At 26.7% G+C, this 12,503-nt stretch overlaps 1 pseudogene; it reads right to left on the bottom strand.

The window, feature by feature from the left end:
* Positions 1-8,705: 8,705 nt before the first annotated feature.
* LOC131169195 (amino-acid permease BAT1 homolog) lies at positions 8,706-10,101 on the bottom strand (annotated as a pseudogene).
* Between the last annotated feature and the right edge of the window lie 2,402 nt (positions 10,102-12,503).

Genomic DNA, 12,503 nt, shown 5'->3' with positions numbered 1-12,503 from the left:
CAACACTGTAAACTATATGAGGTGTATCCATGGAGATACCAAGATCAAGTAATATGAAGTCTTTTGCTACATAAGCATGTCAAAATTCGGGCTGATTTTCTCCAATTAGGGGAAAATATTGTGGCCAGGAAAAATGGATTTTGGAGTTTTTTTTCTTTAAAAAAAAAAAAATTATCTTGGCAATCTGACTTTGTTTGGAATTGTAATTAGGATATTAAAAAAGAAATTTGTAAGATAAACGGATTCAGTCTTTTTGGATTTTCCTGGCCTAAAATAATGTGTTATGCTTGCTTCCAATACAGACACAATTGATCGCATAGGAAACGTTGTGATTTGAGCTGCGGGCACAATTGCAAATTAATTTGAAATTAATTAATGAGTTAATCGTACTTTTCGTTTGGCTTAGCCAAATGACATTTTCCAATTTAGCAACCTTAGCGTTGATATTTTTATTCATTTAGCATTTAGATTTAGGATTAAAAAATATAATTTTTTAAATAATACTTTTTTAAGTACGAATTTTAATAATAGAGACGGTAAAAAGGATCTAAGAAGTATTAGTGAATCACTTCAGCATCACCAAAAAGATTCCTCCAAATCCAATCTAAAAATCACTTGTGGGATGGGATTCAGATGTTGATAGATTCATTGTCGAGGATTTTTCTTTATGTACCTTAAATATATAAAATATATAATAAAATTTATTTATTAAATATATAAATTTTATATATTGAATTGGCTATTTCTTCTATTAGTCACGGGTCGCTTCTAAAATCACAATGATAGTTGGAATTTTTGCTTACCACATCCCTGACGTTGCCTAACTCGTGTGTTTCGCAAATTCCTGACGTCGACCTCCACGTGCGTTTCGCAAATTCCTGACGTTGACCTCCACGTGCTCATTCATCCATATTGCTGCTGCCTTTCATTAGGGTTGAAACGGTGAGATACTTTCTCTCTCTTTTTTCTTTTTTTTTTTCTTTTTTTTCAATAAAGATGAGATACTTTCTCTTTATAATGTTCTCTTACCCCACTCATCACCTAATCTCATTCATTGAACTATATTTTTTCGATTATTCTAGCCTTACCACAAAGTCTAGTCGGCGAGCTGGCTAGAAAATTTTAATATAATTCAATTATTAGCGGTATTTTGTTGGATTAAATAGTTATTACAAATGTAATTTAAAAAAAAAAAAGTTCATTTACATTTTCTATTATTGACATGTTATCACGTTTTTTTTTATGTTTTATCTTATTATTCAAAAAAAAAATTAATTAAAAAAAAAACTATTTTTCACAAATAAGCCGGGCTTAGATTCTCAATATCACCCTCCCTATTACCGTTCCCAAGCTTCTTCATTCCTCTCATTTTCTTCCTTGCAAAAAAGCTTATCCCAAAATTAACAAAAATCATAGCATAAAGGAGCCCATCACCTTAAATATTAATTAAATGCCATTCCTCTTGTTAATTTTCTTCATATATATTTTTCAATATGTTTATCCCAAAATCACAAATCCTAGCAAAAATTACTAAACGTAGCCTTGAGATCATGTTGAAATTATCATAAAATTTCATATATACGCTACAATAAATATAAATTTTAAGACCATGCCTTATATGCTATTAAAAAATTTTAAATATATTATTAATAAGAATTATTAGCAAATACCTAATGATGTACATAAACTCCGTAACTTGAAATTTTTAACATTACTTTCACACTAATTCATAATGCTATTATATTTGATATTATATATATTATTTATTACTTTATAGATTATCTTAGTGTCAAAATATATTATTTTGATATTATTTATTACTTATGTCACGACCTGATTTTTGGGCTAGACTGACATTAGGACTTGGATCAGTATAAAGCCTTCAAAACTTTTAGTAAGTCTAATTATTTCTAATTCATTCATAAAGCCCAATAAGGTAGCCTAATTTTAAGAAAATAAATGAGCAGAAGTAGGCCATAAATTGGACTATCCAACGAGGAGCATTAATTCACCCGAAAGGAATTAGATGATGAGGATCCCTTGACAAAAGAGATAAGACAAAATTAATAAAATTAAAAAAAGGAAGGTAGATGAGAAATAGAATGAGAGAATAGTCAAAATGAGACTTATTACTGAATATGCTCGAATGTGAAAAATAAGAGAGAAGGGCTTGGGAGATTCATATATTCAATTCACCTTATCACGCTCTTACATCAATAACCAATGACAAATTCTATTGGCGTTTATAAAGGCATTTACAAATATTTAAACCTCTTGCGTCGAGCTATTGTTCTCTTGTTTTTTGAAAGTCATGAAGTAAGCACTTCTCAGTAAGTCTTTTGATTGCACTAATTACTCACTATTTTTAGTTTGGGTGAATTATTTTAAGGTCCTTAAGATTTGTTATTATTATTTTTTTTCTTTCGAAAGATATTAATTCATTAATATGCAAGAACCAGTACATGGGCCAACGCCCAAAAATAATAGGTTGCAATGATAGTTGACCAACAAGCCAAGGAAACAAGGAAGTCCACAATACTTTCCCAATCCAGGGTTCAATGCAAAGAAATTAACTGCCCATCCTAGAAAGGCCCACCCAAAAGCAACCCTAACTAGGCACAGCTATAGAGACAATAGCAAGAATAGGGATGGTAACTTATCGGTATTTACGAAAATCATAGCAATGAATTTCAACTTGATTAATATTTTTAAAATTTAAATTTATTTTAAACTCAATTATTATTATTTAATAAATATTAAAATTTATTTAATTTTATATATTTAAGTTAACAATCTATGTAAAAAATAATTTTTATTAATAATTTATATTTTAAAAATTTAATAATTCTATAAAATATTTTAATTTTATTTTATATAAAATAAAATATATAAAAATTTATAAATATTATTATAAAAAACATTTTATATTTAAATTAATAATCTATATAAAAATTTAATTTTTATTAATAATTTATATTTTAAAATTTTAATAATTCCATAAAATATTTTAATTTTATTTTATATAAAATAAATATATAAAAATTTATAAATATTATTATAAAAAATATATATTTTATATTTAATTAAATATTTATATAAACAGGTTCAGGTAATTGATACTTAACATGTAAAACTTGAATCTGTGTATTAAGTTTCAAATCTCGACCTATCCCAAACCCAATTATATATTATTCAAACATGTCCTATCAAGGTTCGATCGAATTAGATACCTATACAAACCCGACCTATTGCTATCCCTAAGCAAGAGAGCACCATTGCCACTATAGTTAAGAAGCCAATCAACTAGAGAATGTATCATCAACAATGAGAATCGAAAGGGTCATGCAAGGTTAAGACCAACACACAAACACCAAGAATAACCATCCTTAGAGCTGAAACTATAGGTGGGTCGATCTAGGATCCAACCAACCAAAGAGATGCAAACAAAGCCATAGGGCTGCCAAGGACATGCAAAGAAAGGAGACGATGCATATACAGACCGTTTAGATTCGACCATTATAAGGTGGGAAAGGACTCTAAGATGCTGGATGCTCGAAGTCACAGAAGAAAAGAGAAACACCCTTGAACACCAAAAGAGAGCTTTTGCAGGCTGCAACATTTCCTTTACCATAAGCAACACCACCTACAAGCAACAACAAAACCCAAACCATATATATACAGCCCCACCTGGAGGAGGAGAAGGAAAACCCAAGTATGGGTAGGAGACGACCGCAAATACTAAAAGAGAAAGATACCTTCTGCCTCAGATACTAAACCTAACCCAGAGAGAAACTTCTCTCTCTATCAACCAAAGAGGGATTGGGAGAGAGCAATAAGGTTTGCCATTATTCTCCAATTCGTCCCTTTATTTTGATATTTAAATTAAAAAGTTACTAAATTTTAATTATATTTATATGGGAACAGAAATATTGGCTTATAAAAAATGTCATTCATTTTTCCAATTAATTATAATTATACTTTTATTATTTAAATTAATTTAAAAATTTTAATTCTACTTATATTATAACTTTAATTAAATATAAAATTTTATTAGAAGTAATTAATTTAAATAAAAACTTAATAAGTGAATAATAAAAAATGCAAATAACATATATGTGTGGGGGACATTGAGATTTTTAAAATACTCTTCATTATTTTTAGTATCGTCATATTCTTCATAATAACAATTCTTACCTATACTATATTGTCATTTTAGCGATTTATGTCATTAAATACCTAATAATTTTCACTTCTAATATTATAATAATTAAAAAAATTAAAATTTAATATTATTTTAATAATAATTCTATTTATACTAGAAAAATATATTATTATTATTCTTAATATAGTAATTCTATAATTTTAATCCTATATGTACTAGTAATTTATTAAAAATTATTTAATTTATTTTAATAAAATTAATAAAAAAATAAACGCTGAATATTATTTTTACTAATTTATTTTTTATTTATTTTAAAATATTTACAAATTTATAGTATTAAATTTTATTTTAATTCAAAATTTAATACTAAAAAATTATATATATATATATATATATATATATTAAATATTAATTAAATCAAATTTACATTTATACCAATAAATATAAATACTAGTAACGGATAAGTTTTAACTAAACATTAAAATTAAAAATTTAAATTTTTAATCCAATTCAAGTAGAATAACCACTTTAATAGTCACAAATTTATAGCTTTTTCTTAAAAAAAATTAAAATTGATAAAAATATAGTTATAACCAAATTTAGAATTTATTTTCATACATAAATAAAATTTATTTTATTTTATTTTCATTAAAAATAAAAATAAAAATAAAATATTTTTATATTCTCAAATTATTTTTTAATATAAAAAATAAAAAAATAATTTTTATTGAAAACTTTAATAAAATTATTATAATTGCATTTGAATTTTCACTATAAAACTAACACTAATTTTTCAAGTTTAATAAAATTAATTAAAATTTTAAATAAATGGATTTTTTTTATTAATTAATCATATTTCAAATAAATTTTATGTTTTATGACAATAAAACATTATAATTTATAAATTTATTACAAATTTTTTAAAAAATTCTATTAATAAAAATTATTTATACTTTATTTAGATAATTAATCATTTGAAATAAAAAATAAATTGTGATTTTGTATTAAAATATAATAAAAAATTATAATATCAAATTCAAATACTCATTCATTTCAAATTTTTATATATTTAAAAAATTTTTATATTGTTATTTAATAGTTAAATAACTAAAAAAATGAAAATCTTTATACAATTTTTCAATTTTAACTAAACCTTTTAATTTTATCAATTTAATCTCAAACTTTCATAATAATTTCAATTTTAGCAACTACCCTAATTGGATTACTTAATTGACAAAAATAATTCAAATACTAGCTTATATTATTAATATTAGCTAATCTTTTTATTTTCATATCAATATTAAAAATTACTCTCAAATAGATAAAAATATTTCTTTAATTAATTTATCTATCATTTTGAAAATTATAATTATATTTATTTTAATTTGATTATGTTATTTATTCATATTTTATATTTAAATATTTGATTTTTTTTTCTTTAGATTTGAAATAAAGTGATAAAAAGATATAAATTAAAAGTATAAGTAAAAAAAAATAGAGAAAACAAATTAAAATTTAAGATAATAGTATTAGATATATTATTCATTTATTATTTTTTAACAAAAAAATTTTTAAAATTAATAAAAATACTAAAATTATTGAATGGATTGATAAAATTAAAAGGAGTAGCTAAAATTAATAAAAAATGAAAATTTTTATTAATTTTTGTCATTTGATGAGTTCATTTATTACTAAAATTGAAAACAATTGAAAAGGTTTATCATCAAATTGATAAAATTAAAGTTTCAAATAAAATTTATAATTGACATAAAAATTTTAATTTTTTTATGCCACTTAACCTTATTTTTATGTAAATATATGAATATTTAAAGCTGCATTAAAGAATAAAATTAATATATAATATAAAATTATAATAATATATTTTTAAATTATATAATTTAAATTTTCATCAATATATTTATCCCCATATATATATATATGAACTGATTAAATTATTTTTATAATTTTTAATTTACAATAAATAAGCATTTTTTGAAATTTGATTTATAATAACACTAATAATATGTGGTTTGACAGCTTAATACTAATTTTTTAAAAAAATTTTATAATTATAACTATTTTTTTTATAATTTTACCATGATTTTATAAGTTTTTTAATGTATAGTCAAAAATTGACTTAAATTAGTAAACGTGATGTAATTTTGATTGTTGATTTCTTTTATAGTCAATTAACATATTATAATTTCGGCCATTAATTTATTTTAATTTTAACTACTCACTAAAAATAAAAAATATTTAAAATTAAGTTAAAATTTTTAAAAATTAAAGAGTTAGCTATAGTTGGAAAAACATTTAAAAAGTGTGAAGGGGGAAAATTAGGAGTTCAAAAAATATTTTTCATTATTTTTGTTATTTATGAAAATACCAATTTAAAACGTAATTATAAAAAATTATTAGTTTTAAAATTCTTATTTCATTAGGATATAGTTAAACAAGCAAACTTATAATCTCTATTCTTAATGGACTATAATAATTTTATTGAAAAAATTAAAAATATTTTAAAAATAACTTTTAATAAGTAATAAATTTGAATTTATAAAATTAAAATATTTTAATTGATTAAAGTAATTTAATTTATTAATTTTATTATCATATAATTTTTTAAATTAATTTTAATTAGAAGTAAAAATGAATAATTAAATTTAATTATTTATTAAAAATAATATACTAATAATATTATATCATATGAAAAAAATTAAAAAAAGTATACAAATAAATTTAAATCAAAAGTTTGTATAACTAAGTAAATCAACGTGGTAAAAATTAGTTTATTAAAAAGTCTTTCTGTCAAAATTTTAATATTTTTACTGTTAATTTACTACAAGAAGACCAATTTACCCTAAATGAAATTTTTTACCTCTCTCTGCTATCTCCAACCCTCCTCCCTTGTCTTACTCCTTCCCCATCCATGTATCTGGTCTTCGGGTCTTCGATCTAATTAAATCCCAATGTCATCAAAGGAATTTGGACTTCAACAATCACAGTATTATCAAGTATGAATGCCTTTGATGAATCATTGAGATCGCTGCGAGGAATAAGCTTTGAGAAACCCACACATTTGGCAGCAGAGATGATGAAGGAGAAAGAGGAGAAGCAGAAAAAAAAAAAAAAAGGCAATTTTGTAAAAGTCCTTTTCTTGGTAACATTTTTTATTTGGATAACTAAACCTTCCAATATTCATTTTCATGCATTTCACTTATTGCGAATTACTTTCTTTATTTGTGAAGTGAATATATAATTAATTTTACCGATGATGAGTAATTGTTAACTCCATCGAAATACTTTCTGAGAGATTGCGATGAAATTATATTAAATGTCTTATACAAAGCAAGTATGTGAATTTATCTGAAGTAGTGTCCTTTTTTTTTTCTTTTTAATTTGTAATTGTGGATTTGGTTTATGATTTATGGGTCATATCTTGTGATTTTTTATTCCGTATAAAGCTTGACTTGTTTTTATTTCAATTTAGTTTATTTTTAATTTTTGGTCCAATTTAATTTTAAAGTTTTAATTTATATTTAATTTAACTCAATCTCCCTCATTTCTATTACACACGTCATTTTCTAAATATTAATTAATTATTTTTTATTTTTTTAATTTTAAAATGTTATTTTTATATTTTATAATTAATTAAATTAAAATTTAAAAATGTTATTTTTTATTTAATATTATTAATTAAAATGAAAATATAAAAATATTATTTTATATTTTCATATAATTAATTAAAAATAAAATTCATGATTATAATTAATTTTCATTATTTAAATCAAAGAAATATTATTTTTCATATTTTTAATTAAAATTAGAGAATTATAATTAAATAAAATTAAAAATATAAAATATTATTTTTATATTTCCATATTATTAATTAATAATAAAAAGTAAAATATAAAAAAATTAACCAGTCATAATTATTGATTTAATATTAAAAATAATTAATTAAATAATTAACATTAAAAATATTTAAAAAATATATTAAAAAAAACTCACCTTGGTGAACCAGTTACACATTCATTAATTATGGGTTAAATTGGATATAAATTAAAAAATTTAGACTAAATTAAATAAAAAATTAAAAATAAATTAAATTAAAAATTCTCGATAAATACGAAAATAAATTAAGTCTTATTAATATATTGTATCATATTGTATTGTATAATATGATTTTTATTGTTAATTGTTTGAAAAAATGATATTGTATAAGATGATATAAGATGTTTCAATAACTTTTTATTGTTTGATTAAATATAATAAAATAAATATAAAAATTATTAAAATATCTTTATTATTATTTTAAATATATAAATAATTATTATATAAAATAAAAATATAAAAATTCAATACCATCTCAAATCTCAAACTACCACTTTAGTGATTTAAAAACCAATGGTAAAATGATGGCTACTAAATCATTATAAACCACCATCCAAGTAAGGGGTTAAAGCTATTGCTCTTGTTATTTTGGTTGAAATTTTGAATTTTCAGCAAGATGAAAGGGGGGGAGAGAGAGAACATGGAGAGATTTAGGCTGTGAGAGAGAGGAAGGAGAGAGAAGAAGGGAGAGATTTAGGGCGATATACTAAAGAGACCAAATTCTCTCAAACTGAAAATAGAAATGCACAAAAAGGCTACACGTATTGGGTGTATCCAGTCTAGGTGTTGCAGTTGATGCTGAAACTGAAATTTGGGATTAATCCTAATCCCAATTTTAGCTGAACATTTAGTAGCCTAGCCACCAATTCGTTAATTCTTTTAGCAGTGAACAAAAAGGTCAAGTATCTCCATGCTGCCCATCAATATTTCTTACAAGACCCTTGAACCATTTCCTTGCATCCAAGACCCACCAAAGCATTATCAGGCTCAAACATACCCCAAGGGCAACTGGTGCATAGTTGAAAGTTTTCCATCGGATAGGGTAGATTGTTGGCAATAAGAAAGCTGAAAAGGTATAGCATATCCACAGGAAGGCTACCAAGCAAATTGGCCTCCTAGCTCTACCCAAATATAAGGGTCCAGGTTTGAAGTTCTTCTCATCCATCAATAGCCTTGCCAGTATTGGTACAGCATACCCTCCAACCCATCCAATTGTACTTATTGATATGATGGCTGTGAAAATTACATCAAGCTTCAAGATGGTAGTCCAAGAATAATGCCGATGGCTGTACAGAGCCACACCGCATTTCTGGGAACCTTGTATTTGGGGTGTATTTTTCTCCACACAGGTGAAAATGGGATTCCATTGTCTCTTGGTAAAGCATAAACCTTCAAATTAAGGAAAAGCAAGTCATTGCTCTTTTTTTTCTTTCTTTTTTTTTTTTTTTTTAAGCAAGACAACTTTATCAATGAAAAAAATATCCAGGAACGTCTTAGACCCGGTCTTGGAGAGAGATTAAATGAAGAAGAAGCAAATTATATGGATTAATTTCTCTTACAACTCTGCCAGCACTATTGGTCACTGAAAGTCCACAAACGAAGAAAGATTCCCAGATGATACTGAGGAAAACTACAGCTCCGGCAGAATTATGATACCTCCCAAGAAATGCATCATCAATGACCTGTGCTGGTACCAGTGCACCACCAGTTTCATTGTTCCCATTGTATAAATAGCTAGGATCCTGAAATGAAATCAAATTTTCATGGCAATGGGAAGATTCCTAATTGAATTCAAAACAAAATTCATGTTCCCTGTCAAGGCAGGGCAAAATTTCAATCTCTATACACTCCAGAGTCCTGCAAGAAAAGCATGCATAGATACTAAAAGTAAGAGCTAAATTATAAGTCCATCCAAAAACTGAGATGATGCCAATGCTAGAAAGAATGGCAATAGGTCCAGTCCTGTCAGCACCTTTTGTTTCCTCAGTTAAATGAGCTGCAGCGTCGTAGCCGTACAGGCAGTAGTTGCTGAGGAGAAAAGACATAATTACTGCATAATGTTTACTGCTAATTCCAGTTGACTAGGGTGATGTTTCAAAATGAGTGAACACATAAGAAGCTGGCTGTGTGGGTCTTGCTACCAAAGGAAGCATTATTATCACAACTAAACCCCCAATCACCCGCAAGATCAATGACACTGCTTTGAAATTCCAGATAAAGGAGAGCTGCTTTGCTATATGAGGCAAATTATTGTGATTTGTTCCTTGGAAAACATAATATAGCTAATAAGCAAATTGGGTTCAATGTATATAAAGGCAAGCAATAGGGGAGGCTAGACAATGCAAAGCAGGGATAAGACTTTGCAAATCGAATCTCTCCAGAATTCACAAGTTTGGGATGTTTCATGAGATAGGTCAATAAAGGAAGAAAATTGAGTAGAAAAATATAAATTATAGAGAAAACCTGCCACCATATGGAGATAATGTCAAGGAATGCAATGACTTCCAAAGCGAAAGTGTTCAGAACTGCCTACACACACACAAGAATAACTCCTTGAAGCAAAATAGCCTCCCCCCTTGTTTGTTCCAGTGGAAAGGAGAATTATAATCTGTAACGCCTGTGATCCTGAATATGCCTGCAAGAATAAACATAAATTTTCCACTCGCATCTATTCTTTGTTTCATTTTTGTCCATCTCGTCATCATGATAGATAGATTGATAGACAAGTCGATGTATATATACCTGAGCACCATTTCCAGAAATTACGCCAATGGTCTTGAGCCATGCACAACACCAAGATGCACAACACTGATCTTTTGATGCAAAATTATTTAGTGAATCAAAACAGATTATTCCTATAAATGCTCAATGTTGAACACGCTAGGACACATTGTTTAACTAGCAAACTTAAAAAATTTTTTTTCCACTATTTAAGGGTTTGAGTCCAGTAAACCTCCAAGTTTGGTGGATGTCTACCACCCTTGTACTGCAATGGGTAGCAAGACCACCAAACCCAAGACTAAGGGATTAAGTATTTTCTGCCAAGCATCAATTGACAAGAATATACAGTGAAACATAAAACAATTTATAAGATTTTAATATTACCATGCTGTGATGCAAACTCGATGAACAGTGCCAGCTGCAATCAGAGCAACAGCTTCTGCCAATACAACTGCAAAAGGAAAGGAGAAAAAGTAAAGAAAATATAGAAAAAAAAAAGTGGTTCAACAGATGCTGCAACTTAAAAACAGGTGTGTCCCTATAATGCTTGTGCATGACAGCCCTAATTAAGAGAAAGTTAGATATCTGATGCCATTTTATTCTTCTCTTCAGCCAGCTACCCATAGTTAATGTTGAATAAATTAAAAAAGGCAATGAAAAATACCCCAAGAAAATAGAAAGGGGGTTGGGGAGGGAACAACTGATGACCTGGCCTGTGGTTTCCAACCCCACCCTTGTTCCCTCCAAATAATTATATTTGAATGTCACCATGCATTAAGGAATAGAGATTAGTTTGCTAACGAGATGGAAAAGGTAGCTGACAATATTGGACTTCCAGCTCCTTTACTCATGTATCAAAAAAATATTTTTTCCCCGATTAGCCATCTTTTCCTTTTCCTTTGAGTCAGGTCAAAATTGAACAAAATCTGTGCACTACCAACTGATAATTTTGTGCTCCATTAATTGTGTTACTTTGAAATTTATAGCTACCTGTGATTTAAGCTTAGCAAAGTTGAGTTCAAAGGCTTTGACAAATAAGGGGAAAAAGGTCAACTAATGCACGGTACTGATGACAATTAGACGGGCAAGGACCTGGCATTAGAATCCTAAGTGTGAACATGGTGAAAGAGGTTGGGTTCGGGACATAGATACAAGCAAGTTTTACTGACAATGGCCCATAAAATGCACAGTACAAGTGTTAGATGGGTATAATTGGATCAAATAGTGAACTTCCTGATGCTAGTTAATATTTAATAATCCAGGATCTGCGGGTAAGCATACAGGCAAAAGATCATTACTTGACTAACGCCAGTTGCATAAAAGTGTTCTGGATTGCACAAAAGACGTAGAAATGTGTTCCGCATTGTTTAAGGTACCTTTTAAAATTATTCTGTGGTACTTGATCAATAGCAACTCCATTAACCAAAAACAGGTAACTAAAAAAGAAGGTAAGGAAAAAATTATGTAGAAAAAATGCCATACCTGTACCCCACCCAGTCTTCATCCCACATGTTTCTTGGAGATTCCCAATGAACTACTAAAAGTAACCCGGTAAACGTATAATCATGTGCAATTTTTATTGTGAAAGTAACATTTACAAATGATCAATTCATAAGCCGAACTCAACTTGTTGGTTTGTGATGGGGTATCATAGAATATAGAGTACTAAAATACTGAAATAAGAACACGACTGATATTTGCTGGGATTGACAAACATTTGTCTGAT

Source organism: Hevea brasiliensis, chromosome 16 (genome assembly GCF_030052815.1).
Source record: "Hevea brasiliensis isolate MT/VB/25A 57/8 chromosome 16, ASM3005281v1, whole genome shotgun sequence".
NCBI lineage: Eukaryota > Viridiplantae > Streptophyta > Magnoliopsida > Malpighiales > Euphorbiaceae > Hevea > Hevea brasiliensis.
This window is presented reverse-complemented; position numbering and strand designations above follow the sequence as displayed.